This window comes from Papio anubis, chromosome 7 (genome assembly GCF_008728515.1).
Source record: "Papio anubis isolate 15944 chromosome 7, Panubis1.0, whole genome shotgun sequence".
Taxonomy (NCBI): domain Eukaryota; kingdom Metazoa; phylum Chordata; class Mammalia; order Primates; family Cercopithecidae; genus Papio; species Papio anubis.
This window is the reverse complement of record NC_044982.1, coordinates 63,999,138-64,012,829: the sequence shown is the minus strand read 5'-3', so window position 1 is coordinate 64,012,829 and position 13,692 is coordinate 63,999,138.

The window sequence follows — 13,692 nt, the reverse complement described above, 5'->3', positions numbered from 1 at the left end:
CATAGTTTACTTGAAGGTTCACTCAGTGTTGTACATTCTCTGGGTTTTGACAAGTGTATAATGACATGTATCTACTAATATAGTGTCATATAGAATAGTTACACTGTCCTAAAAATCTCCTGTGCTCAACTTTCCCTCTCTCCTCAAACCCATGATGACCACCAACGTTTTTGCTACTGTCACCAGAGTTTTACCTTTCCAAAATTCCCTATAGTTGGAGTCATAATAGCCTTCTTAAATTGCTAAAAGACTTCTCTTGCTTAGCAATATGTGTTTAAAGTTCTTCCATGTCTTTTTGTGATTTGATAGTTCATTTCTTTTTATTGCTAAATAAATATGCCATTGTATCGATGCTCCACATTCACCTATTAAAGGACATCTTGGTTGATTCTGAATTTTGGCAATTATAATCCACCATTATTTTAATATTCATCTTTAATGGGAAATAAAACTTTTCACTTCAACCCATTTTATTGGGAGCAATTTAAACTATTAAATAATAGCCTATTGCTACATCAAATAATGATATTTGAATAAGAAATAGTGTATAATACAACTGCAAACATTATTACATTGCAAATAATTACCTTTAATATGTTCAATTAATTTTAAAGGGAAATACTGTGATAATGAATATTATATAATTATAAAGAATACAATATAATTCTTATAATCTTTGCAGGATATCATTTTTTACATAACTATAAATTTCTAACTAATTAAATCAGCCTTAGATTTGCATCTTATATAATAGCAGTCCCCCACAATTTTGGCATCAGAGACCAGTTTCATAGAAGACAATTTTTCCATGGACCAGTGTTGGGAGGGTGATTTGGGGATTATTCAGTCACATTACATTTATTGCAGACTTTATTTCTATTATTACTACAATGTACTGTGTAATGAGGTAATTATACAACTCACCATAATGTAGAATTAGTGGGAGCCCTAAGCTTGTTTTCCTGCAACTAGATGGTCCCATCCCATCTGGAGGTGATGGGAGACAGTGACACATTATCAGGCCGTGGATTCTCAAAAGAAGCACGCAATCTAGATTCCTTGTATGTACAGTTCACCATAGGGTTCACACTCCTATGAGAATCTAATTTCGAGGCTGATCTGACAGGAAGCAGAGCTCAGGCAGTAATGGGAGTAACCAGGAGCAGCTGTAAATACAGATGAAGCTTGCCACTCAACACCTGCTGTGCGGCCCAGTTCCTCATCGGCCGCGGACTCGTTTCAGTCCACGGCCTGTGGGTTGGTGACCACTGTAATATAAGGATAAGGAAAGCTTGATTTTATCCCATTTGGAAAATTAGCATGAATATCTGCTGTAAAAAGTAAGATCTAATATTCATTTAACTGTAAATATCCTATTTTAAAAACTAATCTGCACATATATTTTTTACATAGGAAAATAAATAGAATGTTAAAAGTGAAATTAAACAAGTAAATATAACAAATTTTATACTTTGAATTTTAGAAAAGAAAAGCTAATATTAATGTGACTTCACATTTGACATAATGTTTGATAACTTACTTTTTATAATTCATAGCTCTTCTTTATCACTTTCTATCAAAACACAAAATTTCAGGCTGAGATGGGAGGATCAATTGAGCCTGTGAGGTAGAGGCTGCAGGGAGCTGTGATCATGCCACTGCTCTCCAGTTTGGGTTACAAAGCAAGACCCTGTTTCAAAACACACACATATATTGGATGGGCACGGTGGCTCATGCCTGCAATCCTAGCACTTTGGGAGGCTGAGACAGGTAGATCACCTGAGGTTGGGAGTTCAAGACCAGCCTGACCAACATGGAGAAACCCTATCTCTACTAAAAATACAAAATTAGCTGGGCATGGTGGCACATGCCTGTAAACCCAGCTACTCGAGAGGCTGAGGAAGGAGAATCGCTTGAGTCCAGGAGGCAGAGGTTGCAGTGAGCCAAGATCGCACCATTGCACTCCAGCCTGGTCAACAAAACCGAAACTCCGTCTCAAAACACACACACACATGCACGCATACACACACACACACACACACACACAAAATCAATATAATACTTGGAAAATTTCATAGATAACTGCTGAAAATGGAGATGAAAACATGTGGAGACTTACTTGCAGTTGAAATTTAGCTCACAGACCTTGCCACTGTCTAAGAGCTTACTATGACCTTTGCCAGTTGTCAAATGGTCAAAGTAGCTATGTTTAATTTAATTTGGTCTAAAAGTATCTACATTGGCATTGCATTCTGTAAGCTTTTGAGTGTTTTGATAAAAAAATTCTCTACGGATTTCTGTTTCTACACATCTTACAAGCAGAAGCTATGGATGACTTTGTTCTAGACCCTTTACAAGGATGTTTATATAATGGACAGTCTCAAAAATAGATGACTTTTCCACTCCAGACAAAAGACAAATTTGCTTACTGTTTGGTAGAAGAAAGGCATATGTCCCTTTCCTCCAGGGCAAAGGTCAGGGATACTTATTTCCTTTTAATCCCAAAACTCACATTCCCTAAACTCAGAGTTCCTCTTCTACAGTGAAACTCACCGCATGTACAGGCATCACCCAACCCTCTTTGCAGCACTCTGTGGGAACTGGACTTACAAAACAGGAGTAAAAACAATGATGTTCTGGCTAACACAGTTTCTGTGAATAGTAAAATGATTATAGTTTCTGGCCTAAGAGTCTTATGTCTTCTGTCAACACACATACACATGTGACAGGCTGTGTTAGCTTGCAAGTAGAGTAGAATCTCAAACCCTTCACAGTTCTTGGATACTTGGTCAATGGGGACGACATGTTGACAGAAATATGGATTGTTGGTTGGATAAAAGGTATGAATACCTCATGGGCCACTTTCGGAGATACAAAAAGAATTGCTGGGGTCTTGTAGAAAACACTCTTGCCTATGTGGTAATGTGGTGGTAGTAAGGAATCCCCACTCTCTCACCAGTTAATAAATTTTAGAGGATGAGGACAATAAAGCAGGATAGAAGGAAGCTGCCTGAATGGTGGTTTGGTTGTTCTTACTTCCGTGGACAGAAGGAAGAAAAGATGTTATGACACAGTGGCACCAATATCTATGGCCCCTGCTGAAAGCAGTATGGCGGACTTGTTGGGTCATGGAACTCAAAAGCTGAAATATACTGTGTTATCAATAAAGATGTAGAGTTTTATGGAGACCAAAACCATTACAATGTAATTGCTTGAGTTGTGCTAGCAGCCACACTAAACCAAAAAGCTAATACAAAGCCTTGGTTTCTCAATACGGTAAATTTTAGGTTATATGTATTTTAACACAATAAAAACCAAACAAGAAACCCAAAACAACAACAACAAAACATTCATACAGAATGGAATAGGGCTGCTCTATTCCATATTTTATTGATTCTCCATACACCTGTACCCTAAACAGAGATATTTTAAGAAGGTAAGTAATTATATCTAGGACTAAGTTATTTCTATTTCCTGTATTTCCTAAGGGACCAAAGCCCATATATAACAGCTGAGTATGCTTTGGAAAACCTTAGACACAAGAAATGGACACAAATTTTTATGACATTAACCAATTATAAGAATCCCATTAACCATCCTACCTGATCCTGTGGGAGAAAAGGATGCCTAAATTTAACACATAGGATTTGAGTAGTGATCACAGTGGGTAAGGAAAGCTAAAGTAGTCTTGTGAGTGAGATGTACTGGATCAATTTAATGTACTATTGCTGTGACTTTCACTGTTACATACATATGGGTATTGATGTTTATCAGGTCTGGACTCTGAAAGCTCATACAGAGAAGACACTCCAAATAACGGACAACAAATATGTAGAAATTCTAGCACTTTTGTGGACATACATTTCCAGTGACCGCTTTGAACTACATGTCTCTGTAGGTAATTATTTATGTCATTGACATGTCTGTCAAAGAGTGCTTCTACCAGGGCACCCGGCGGTTTGGTTGAGCTGTGCCAGCTGTGCTTGCAGCCACTCTTAATGGAAGAAAATGCAAAGCCTCTTTGCCTCCCAGACACAGCTGCTAGTGACATCAGATTTAATAAGATTTCCTTTCTTAGTTAGTAGAGACACCAGTTAAAACAATATTCTGTTTGTTGGGTGAGTAAACTCAGGCTCAATGACATGAAGATTGTCGAAGAAGCCTCACTTGTAAAACATACATAGTGTATTCAAGAATTTAGCTCACTTGGCGCCAATAGCATCTTGGCTTTATATAAAAAGGTCACAGCTGTTCTTTTAAGAAAAACTATCAATTATTCTTTGCTTAAAGAAAATCTGTGGGCTCACTGAAACCCTAGATTCATAGAGGTTTCCCTAAATACCTGAGACTTCACTGATGGTTTGATTAAGCTGAAGGCCAATGATGTCCACCAGACTCCTGAGGCTGCTGTTTTTATACCATAGAAATCACAGACAGATGTGTTGCTCCACTCATTGGGCAGAACTCCAGGCCATTCTCACAGAAATGGCCAATATTTAGATAAATGAACTTTGTTGTATGTTTCTGCTGATTGTGAGGCTGTTTTCAATTGCTTCCTATTTTGGTGTGCCACTTGGAAAATAAAGTCCTGGCAAATTAAAAATATCTCTTTTGAGACCATGAAATGTGGGGAAAAATTATGACTGCTTATGAAAATATCTGAGTCACTCATGCAAATGTCCATGGTAAAAGACCATTTGCTAATGAGACTTACTAGAGTCAAGGTGTTAATCAGGCCTGCATTCCTCAGATTGCTACCATTATGGACTAGATCCATCATCAAGCAGGTCTCTGATTCACATAAACCTTCATAAACTAATCTACCATTGTATGCCAGACTTCTATCTCTCATTAAAAGTTTATTAGGTTGTTTCTCAATGGAAGAGGACTCATGGCATTTGGTGTTGCCCATGTCTGCTTCGTATTTGAAGACTGATCACATCAGACTTTTGACCCCGGCTAAGAGCTTGTATCATGTCATACCACAGTTGACACTTTTTCAGGTCATACATTACTTTTGCAGTTCAACCAACTGACCCCAGTTGTAAGGTGTGGCCATTGTAATTAATCTGTATCATTTTTTTCTACTTTGTTAACAATTTGTTATCAATTTAGTTGTTAACAATTCAAGTCCAACAATGGTATTCTGTTATCACAAAATAATTCAACAGTAGGCTGATAGTTAAAACATTCAGCCGATCTTTCCAATCATCTATAGGCATTTTCTATTGCTGCACACTGGAATATTCGTCTCTAAAACTGACTCAAAAAGATTTCTTATTCTAATTCCTTCACCTCCTTTTGCCCCGTAAACTTTAGTAAGTCAGTCTGGTCATTGAATACAGTTGCTACCAAAAAAAAAAAAAAAAAAAAATCATCTTTTCTTGGTTGCTCCCTGGGTTATGAACAGGGTGAAAATGTGAGGCACTATATAGATGTAATTTGAAAATTTATTATTTTAGGTTCCCTTTTGTACAAAGAGAATACCACTCTTAGAGTCTTTTTACATATGACTTTAAATTCTGTATTGGTAAATACAAACAAATTAAATAATAATGAGGAACTTTGATGCACAAATTACTAAATGAATAGATTTCTATAAATTAGAGAAAACATAAATTAATATTTAAAGTTTTTGGTATTGCTGCTGCTGTGATATATTGAATTTTCCCTTTGATTGAAAATGACACTCTGAAAAATCTAAAACACATTAAGTATGCGTTAAGGATATTTCTGAGTCTATGAAACAGTGGAGCCGAAAAGCACTAAGTATTTGACTTTCTGGCACAAAAAACCTAAAGTCAACCCAAGGTACGTATTTGACTTCTACAAAAATAGATCTCCAACTTTTGACCTCAAAATTGAATACAATTGAAGGAGATTGAGATTGTCATTCACTAACTTTAACATTACTGCCTTCCCCCCACCCCTCAAAAAAAGTCCTAAATTTCAGACTGTTTTTAAAACTTTGGAGGCTGGGCACGGTAGCTCATGCCTGTAATCGCAGCACTTTTGGAGGCCGAGGAGGATGGATCACCTGAGGTCAGCGGTTCAAGACTAGCCTGGTCACCACGGTGAAACTTCGTCTCTACTAAAAATAAAAAAATTAGCCAGCTGTGGTGGTGGGTGCCTGTAATCCTAGCTACTTGGGAGGCTGAACAGGAGAATCACTTGAACCCAGGAGGGGAGGCTGAGATTGCAGTGAAGTGAGATCACACCATTGTGCTCCAGCTTGGGTGACACAGCGAAACTCCATAGCAAAAAAAAAAAAAAAAAAAAAAATTGGTTTAGGTTTTCTTTTTTCTGTCCTCATTTCCAGTTTTTGTTTCCAAAAATAACTTTCTGTTAGGTGGGTTCTTTCATTTAACTGATTTTCTGTTGGCTTGTTGCCTCAGTTTGGCAGCCAAAAAAATTCTGTACCAAATTGCATGATTCCTCAACTAGACATGGGCTTATAACACTGTTTTATTCTCATTATTTCTTGGCTCTTATATCTTGGTCTGCATCTGTTTGGACACCTGACATTTTCCCCTATCCTTATGGAGATAGATTTAAAAAGACTCAAAGATTTATTTATTAATATATTAATGAAAAAAATCTCATAGATATTTGACCCTCCTTCTTTGATTTTTCCTCCGTACCTAATATCACCAAGAGGTGAAAGAAAGAAATAAGCTTCATTGTCCTAGGAAATGATTGGACTTATAACCATGAAGGAAGAGGAAAGAAGATTTCAAGGGCATTAGTTTTATTAATAAGGCCAAACCTGCCAAAATACTTTTTTTGTGGCTTGGTATTTGCACGTCCCCTGTGCACTTAAACAAAATTATATTTAGATCATAGAGAGTGAGAAGGCATATTTAGAGTCACTTTCTATATTTCTACTGCCTACAAAAACCCCCGACATTTTTATTTTGGAAAAATATTGACTTTTATTATTTTTGTAAAGCTTTATTTTAACAATATATGTATGCTTTACATAATTTTAAGTCAAAGAATTAGAAGTTAAAAATTAAGATTTTGTGATGTGTTCTGTGCAAGGATGAATTTGATAAGGTTTCAGAATTAATCTTCAACATCTCTTTAACCTTCGGATCCTACTCTATTTAAAGTACATAAATCTCTGATGAGAAATAGCCTGATATTAAAAAAAACCCTCACATGAATTACTATGGAAAAGTTTCCATATTTTCTTCTCCTTTTCTCTGTTGTGATTTACCTTGATTTTAACCATAAGACCCATTATTTTTCATAACAGCTATTTAAATAATAAGTTAATTCATGGAAACGTGTTAATAATTTTCTTTCACTGATAATATAATTACTTTGATTGATGTCCTTCTAGAGCTATATTAGCTTATAACCCAGAAATAATATTTAACAGCGAATTTCTGGTTTCTTGTACATTACATTGAATCATGTAATACTTTTGTTCTTAAAAAAATAAGTCACAGAATGTAATATTTTTGTTCTTCAAAAAATAAGTCACATAATGACCAGTTGTATACCTGCAACTGGTTCTTCTCAAACCACAAAGTAAATTTCCTCCTACCATCCAATCATCATTAGTTGAATGGAAGTTGTTTTGTTTTTTACTGTTCTTGATTTGTCTCTCAAGATCTTCTCATAAATTAAGAACCTTTCATAAATTTTTAATGCCAGAAGTAAATAAACACTAATGGCTATTAAACATATGACAAAGTATTACACTTTTATATGAAAGAGGTGAAATAAAACAAAAGAGTAGTAAATGTATGACATTTAAAATATTTTAAAGGAATATAATATTTTTATTGTCACCAAATAGAAATGAGATTACTGAATGTCTACTCAGGATACATATTCTTCTTCAGTCAATTTTCTTTCCTAATTTGTATGGATGACAATGCAATTGGTTAAGAGACCTAGTCCTAATCACCCTTTGTAACTAGTTTGGTCATGCGATAAAGTTTTATCAAATAATGTATGAAGGCCATGGTGATATGAGATTTTGAGTAAGGTTGATAAGTGGCAAAGGTCCCTAGAAAGTGCTCCCCTTTGTCGTTCCTTCCTTGTTTCTTCTTGCAAACTGTGATACAAGAACAACCTTTTTGTACTTGAGGATTGGAGTCCGTAAATAAAGGCAGTAAAGTAGAAAGCTCCTGGGTTTCTGATAATTACGGAGGGCCCACAAAAGCCTTGGACTACCTACTTCTGGACTTCCTATATATAAAAAATAAACATTATTTGGTACTCATTCTGGGGAGACAGGTAAAAACTCTTATTGATGGGAGTTTATATTTCTAAATTTATGGACAGTTAATCAAACGTATTAAAATACTTAAAATTATGTATCTCTATCAATATCTTTATACAAAAAAAATAAATAAAAATAAAACAGAGTAATTCTTGATATCTCTTTTCCCCCTCGCATCTAAATGATGAAAGAATTATTTTATTTTGGCTTCTCCGTGTAATACATTTAGATACCAGTCCTTCCTTATTATACCTTCTGCCACCAACCTAGTCTAAGCCCAAAGTTACCATCATTTATTTCCCGGGTCAATGCAATAAAATCTTAAGACATGTTTCTTCTTTCAGTACTACACACTCTTTGTCTATTGAGCAATCGGATTGTAAGGCTAGAGACAATGGAGCTGTTATCTAAAATAATTCCTCATTCCCCTCCCACCAAATATATACCTACTCTTATTTTTACTTGCTTGCCTTTTCTTCACTTTAATTTTTTTAAACCTGTCTCCTTGTTAATTACAAGCATGTTATTATAGGGCTCACGTAGGACTTTTTGACCTGTCTCCATCGTTAATTATATGCATGCTATTATAGGGCTTATGTAGCAGCTTATTTCTACCTGTTTATTTGTAGGGTCTCAAATTTTATAATAGCTTGACACAAATACTTATTACATATTGTTCAAATGGATGACTGAATGACAAAAGCTAGAATAAACCCATATATTTAATATGAGCCATGTTTAAATAAATTACGGGAAATAGATTCAATGAACACTTTGTTGTTGTGATAATAATTGTGTAGAATATTTTTGTTTTATTTAATAAACTGTACTTTTTAGAAGAGTTTTTATATCTAGAAGAATTGTAAAGTTTCTTACATTTATATGGTATGTTTGTTACCAATGAACAAGTATTAATACATTATTATTAACAAAAGTCCATATTTTATTCAGTTTTCTCACATTTTACTCAATGTCTTTTTTTTCTTCTAGGATTCCAGCCAGAGTAGAACTTTATATTTATTCATCATTTTACTTGGGTGTCTCTTGACTATGACAGTTTCTCATACTTTTCTTGTTTTTTGATGACCATCAGTTTTAAGTTGTAGTGGTCAAATATATCGAAGAATGCCTTTCTATTGGGATTTGTCTGATTTTTTTCTCATGATGAGTCTGAGGTTATAATTTTGGGGAGGATGAACACAGAGAAAAAGTGCCATTTTGGTAATCTGGTATCAAAGGTATCTACCATCATATATTAGTCACAGTTCTCTAAAGGGACCGAATAGCATAAACATAATTATCAAGGGAAGTTTATTAAGGAGTATTGACTCACAGGATCACAAAATGAGGTCTCACAATAGGCTGTGTGCAAGCTGAGAAGCAAGGAAGTCAAGTAGAATCCCAAAACCTCAAAAGTAGGGAAGTCAACAGTGCACCCTTCAGTCTGTGGCCAAAGACCCAAGAGCCCTTGGCAAACCACTGGTGTTAAGTCCAAGAGTCCAAAAGCTAAAAAACTTGGAGTCTGATGTTTGAGGGCAGGAACCATCCAGCACAGGAGGAAAGAGAAGACTGGAAGACTCAGCAAGTCAAATCCCTCCAGGTTCTTCTGCCTGCTTTATTCTAGCCATGCTGGCAGCTGATTAGATAGTGGCAATGCAGATTGAGGGTGGGTCTGCCTCCTCCAGTTCACTGACTCAAGTGTTAATCTTCTTTGGCAACACCCTCAAGACAAACCCAGCAACAATACTTTGCAAGCTTTAATCCGATCAAGTTGACACTCAATATTAGCCATCACAATCGATATGTCTTATTAACACTAATGATCAGTGTGAGTACTTGGCACAGATAGTGTTTGACAAGATTCTCTATTGCAAAGGGAATCTTCTCCCTACTTTCCATATTGTAGTTTTTGTGAAAAGAAATTTTTAAGCTTAGTCTACATGCAAGGAGTATGCATTATACTCTCCCTCCTTGAACAGATAATTTTTATACATTATTTAGTATTCTACTTTGGGGATTTGTCTCTTCTTTGTCATTTATTTTTTTATGTAAGCATGTATTTGCATCAGTATGGATTTATGTGTACTTATTTTATACTTTGGATTATAATCCAATGCAATTTTATTCATGTTGCTACTCAAATTATTTCAGCTTTGGCCATGGAGTAGCTTTCCAATTGTTTCTTACGTCCTTTGGCATACTACCTGATTGCATTTTTTTAAAGTGTGCTACTTTATTTTCTGACACGAAAAGGTTCTCAGACTGATGTTGTATATTTTCTGCCTTCATCCCAGACTCAGTCATTTCTCCAAATAGCATTTTTTACTGTAGAATTAAGAAAGAAACAATAAGCTATATCTCATTTTTGGTTGCAGTTGATATGCAGATGCAGATACACATTGAAGTGTTAGTAGTAGTGTTAGAATTATTTGTTGGGGTCCATCCCACGGACCCCAGCTGAACGATGGATGAATAACGTACTCAGACAGCAATATTTCAGTGAATGAGTTGGCCAGGGGTCCGGCAGCTGACAGAAAGACTTGTAGCACCAGCATGCCCCTACTAGCTGGCCCTGCCTCCATTTATTCCGCACAAATTAATGACAAAGGCTTTGAGTCAACACACCTGTGGGTAATTAACCTGGTTGCCCACCCCAAGTAGAAAGCATGCACCCTAAAGGTTAGTCTTAAGACCACATGAGTAAACAAGCTATTTAGATAAACTCCCCTACATTCCTTTGTATCTACTCTAATCTATTTAACTAAAGGTAAGGGTATAAAGCTGCCTTCAGCCAAGTGTTGTACTAAAGTTATGCAAACTCTCAGGCTTTCCAAGAGGGTTTGTGGCTATTTCCAATAACCAAAATTTTTCCCACCGGCCTGTCTGAACCTCAACAATTATTATTACATATTTTTGGCATAAATATTTTTTCTAAATATTCTATATGGGTTTATATAGTTCTTTCCATAAAAAAAAAAACACTGAATGATATTGTGTAAAATGATTAAGACCATTTTTTTGTTGTTTGGACTACGTAAAAACTAAAATTAAATTTGGGCTCTAAAAGAAATTTGGTCATCAATACTTCCAAGAAATGTAGTCAGATTGCATATAAATTTTAATTATATATTAATAAAATTTTTAATTGCCTAAATATTAGTAGGCATTTATAAAGTAAAGCAGAAGTTTTTTTAAAAAAAGGTTTCTGTGACATTCAAGTAACAGAATGCTCACAAGAAATTAAAGTTTAAAATACATTTTGAATCCCTTATTGAATTTACCAAATATCAATATAGAGTCTTGCTAAATTGTCTGCTACTAGGAACTGAGCATAAACTACATAAGTTAGAGTGATATAATATGCTGCCATGGCAATTAAAAAGTTTATATTTTGCAGCTGAATTTTTAAATTGAAATCATGAGACTCATCAATCATTTCTATTTTTACACAGTGGTTGGTACAATTCTGAGATTTCATATTTTCTTGTTGCATAATAGTTCCATCTATGTACATGTTAAAAGGTGTTTTTTAAATTTTTATTAAGTAAATGCCCCATAAACCATAGAATAGTTTATTAAATATTAAGAATTATCATTGGTTAAATTTAGAACCATGTTACATGCATGTATTATAATTTATGTTTTCATGCATATAGCTACCTAAAGAAATAAAGGGAAATGACTACTTCTCAGTTATTTGAGATTTGTTATCACATTTAATATTATTAGCAAGCTCATGCATGATCACTATCTTTATTTCACAGACGTAAGCCCATATGACATTTGCCAAATTCAGACAATTAATAAATTTCAGAATTCTGCTTTAAATTTAGGTATATTTGATTCCAGGCTGAAATTATTAACATGGTACCATCAATTACAATAGGTGTCCTGAAGGTTCTATTGTATAGTTATATAAAATAAAAAATTTGAAAAGTTACACAAGGTAATATTATGATTTATTCTGATAAACTTGTTACAAATAAGTAATATGCCAGCTTAATATTAAAAATGTTGAATATAATTTTAAAGTAAAGCATTAATGTATTTTGCAAATGTAGATTCATATAGTAGATTCACTTATGGAAGACCATGCCTGCCTCCTCCTTTACAAAATCTATGCTGTGTTCTCAGCTTTACCACTCACCATTTATCATAGACAATATAACATGTACATATACATTGTATTATTAATAATATATATTATGTTTATATATACCGTTAAATTATATAAGTATATTTATTATGGGGATGTTTAGAAAATTAGGGCATTAAATATATGGCCACATAAGATACACATAAATTAACATTTAAAATGCTTGCCACAAAGTAAGCCATGATAGACATAAATATTATTTATAACAACACATGCTATCAAATGTTTTGTAATGTGTATATAAACAGTTAATACATGAGTTTGTGGATTTCCTATAAGAAATGTTTGATATATTACTTCACTAATGTGATTTGACATAAGAATTCTCTTTAATTATTTACACAGACTCATTGGGAAAAATGGAGTAATTAATATAATGAATCACACCATCTTACAAGCAACAATTTAGTTGTAATTATAGTAGTAGATGCAACCTAATGAATAAGAAAAATGAATTTTATAATGCAAATTTTTCTTTATACAATACAATAAATGTCCTATACTCAGTTACCCAACGATTTTATATTATCTAGTAAGAACATCTTATATATTATTTTACATTAGTTAATCATAGAATCATGTACCATATTTGCAAGGTCTAACTCCAAGAAAACAGATGAAATATTTTGGTTCTGACTCTGCTAACAGTAGGATCTATCTATCATCCCATTTTCTATGACAGAGCAGGGAGGGCTACTCCGTAAAATAATGGGCAGAGTTTTGGTAAAGGATTATGATGTACAGATAAAAATAATCAAAAACAAAAAAAAAGACCAGAAGATGTTTAGACTACATTTTTGTTTATCAGAAATAGAAGACAGAAAACAGGTTAAGACTAACGAATCCGTTGTATATTTGTCCCTATGTATTGCTGTTACATATACCATCACTCTTCACATATAATTCCAAGGTCTCAGCAATCAAGATAAATGAAGGCTTCTATTTCTACCAAGTGAATCATTATTAAAACTTTACCAAAAATATTTTCTTTTCATATTGAGAAAGAGAAAGTACATTTTACCTATCTATTTTCCTGGTTAAGTTCTTTATGATTACGTTGAAAATGATTGGAGATGGGTTACTGAGGATAAACGAAACACGAACAGAGTGGACACTTCTTCCTTTTTAGCAGCTAGACATATTTCATAATCTAGTCCATAGAAAAGATGCACAGTATTACAGATATTATGATTTGATTATTTTACTTAATTTTCTGTTGTTAGAAGATTGCAATTAAAATCAGAATGTTTTCTATCGTTATATAGATTCTATGTTTTCAAGACTGGTTTAAATAGAAGGG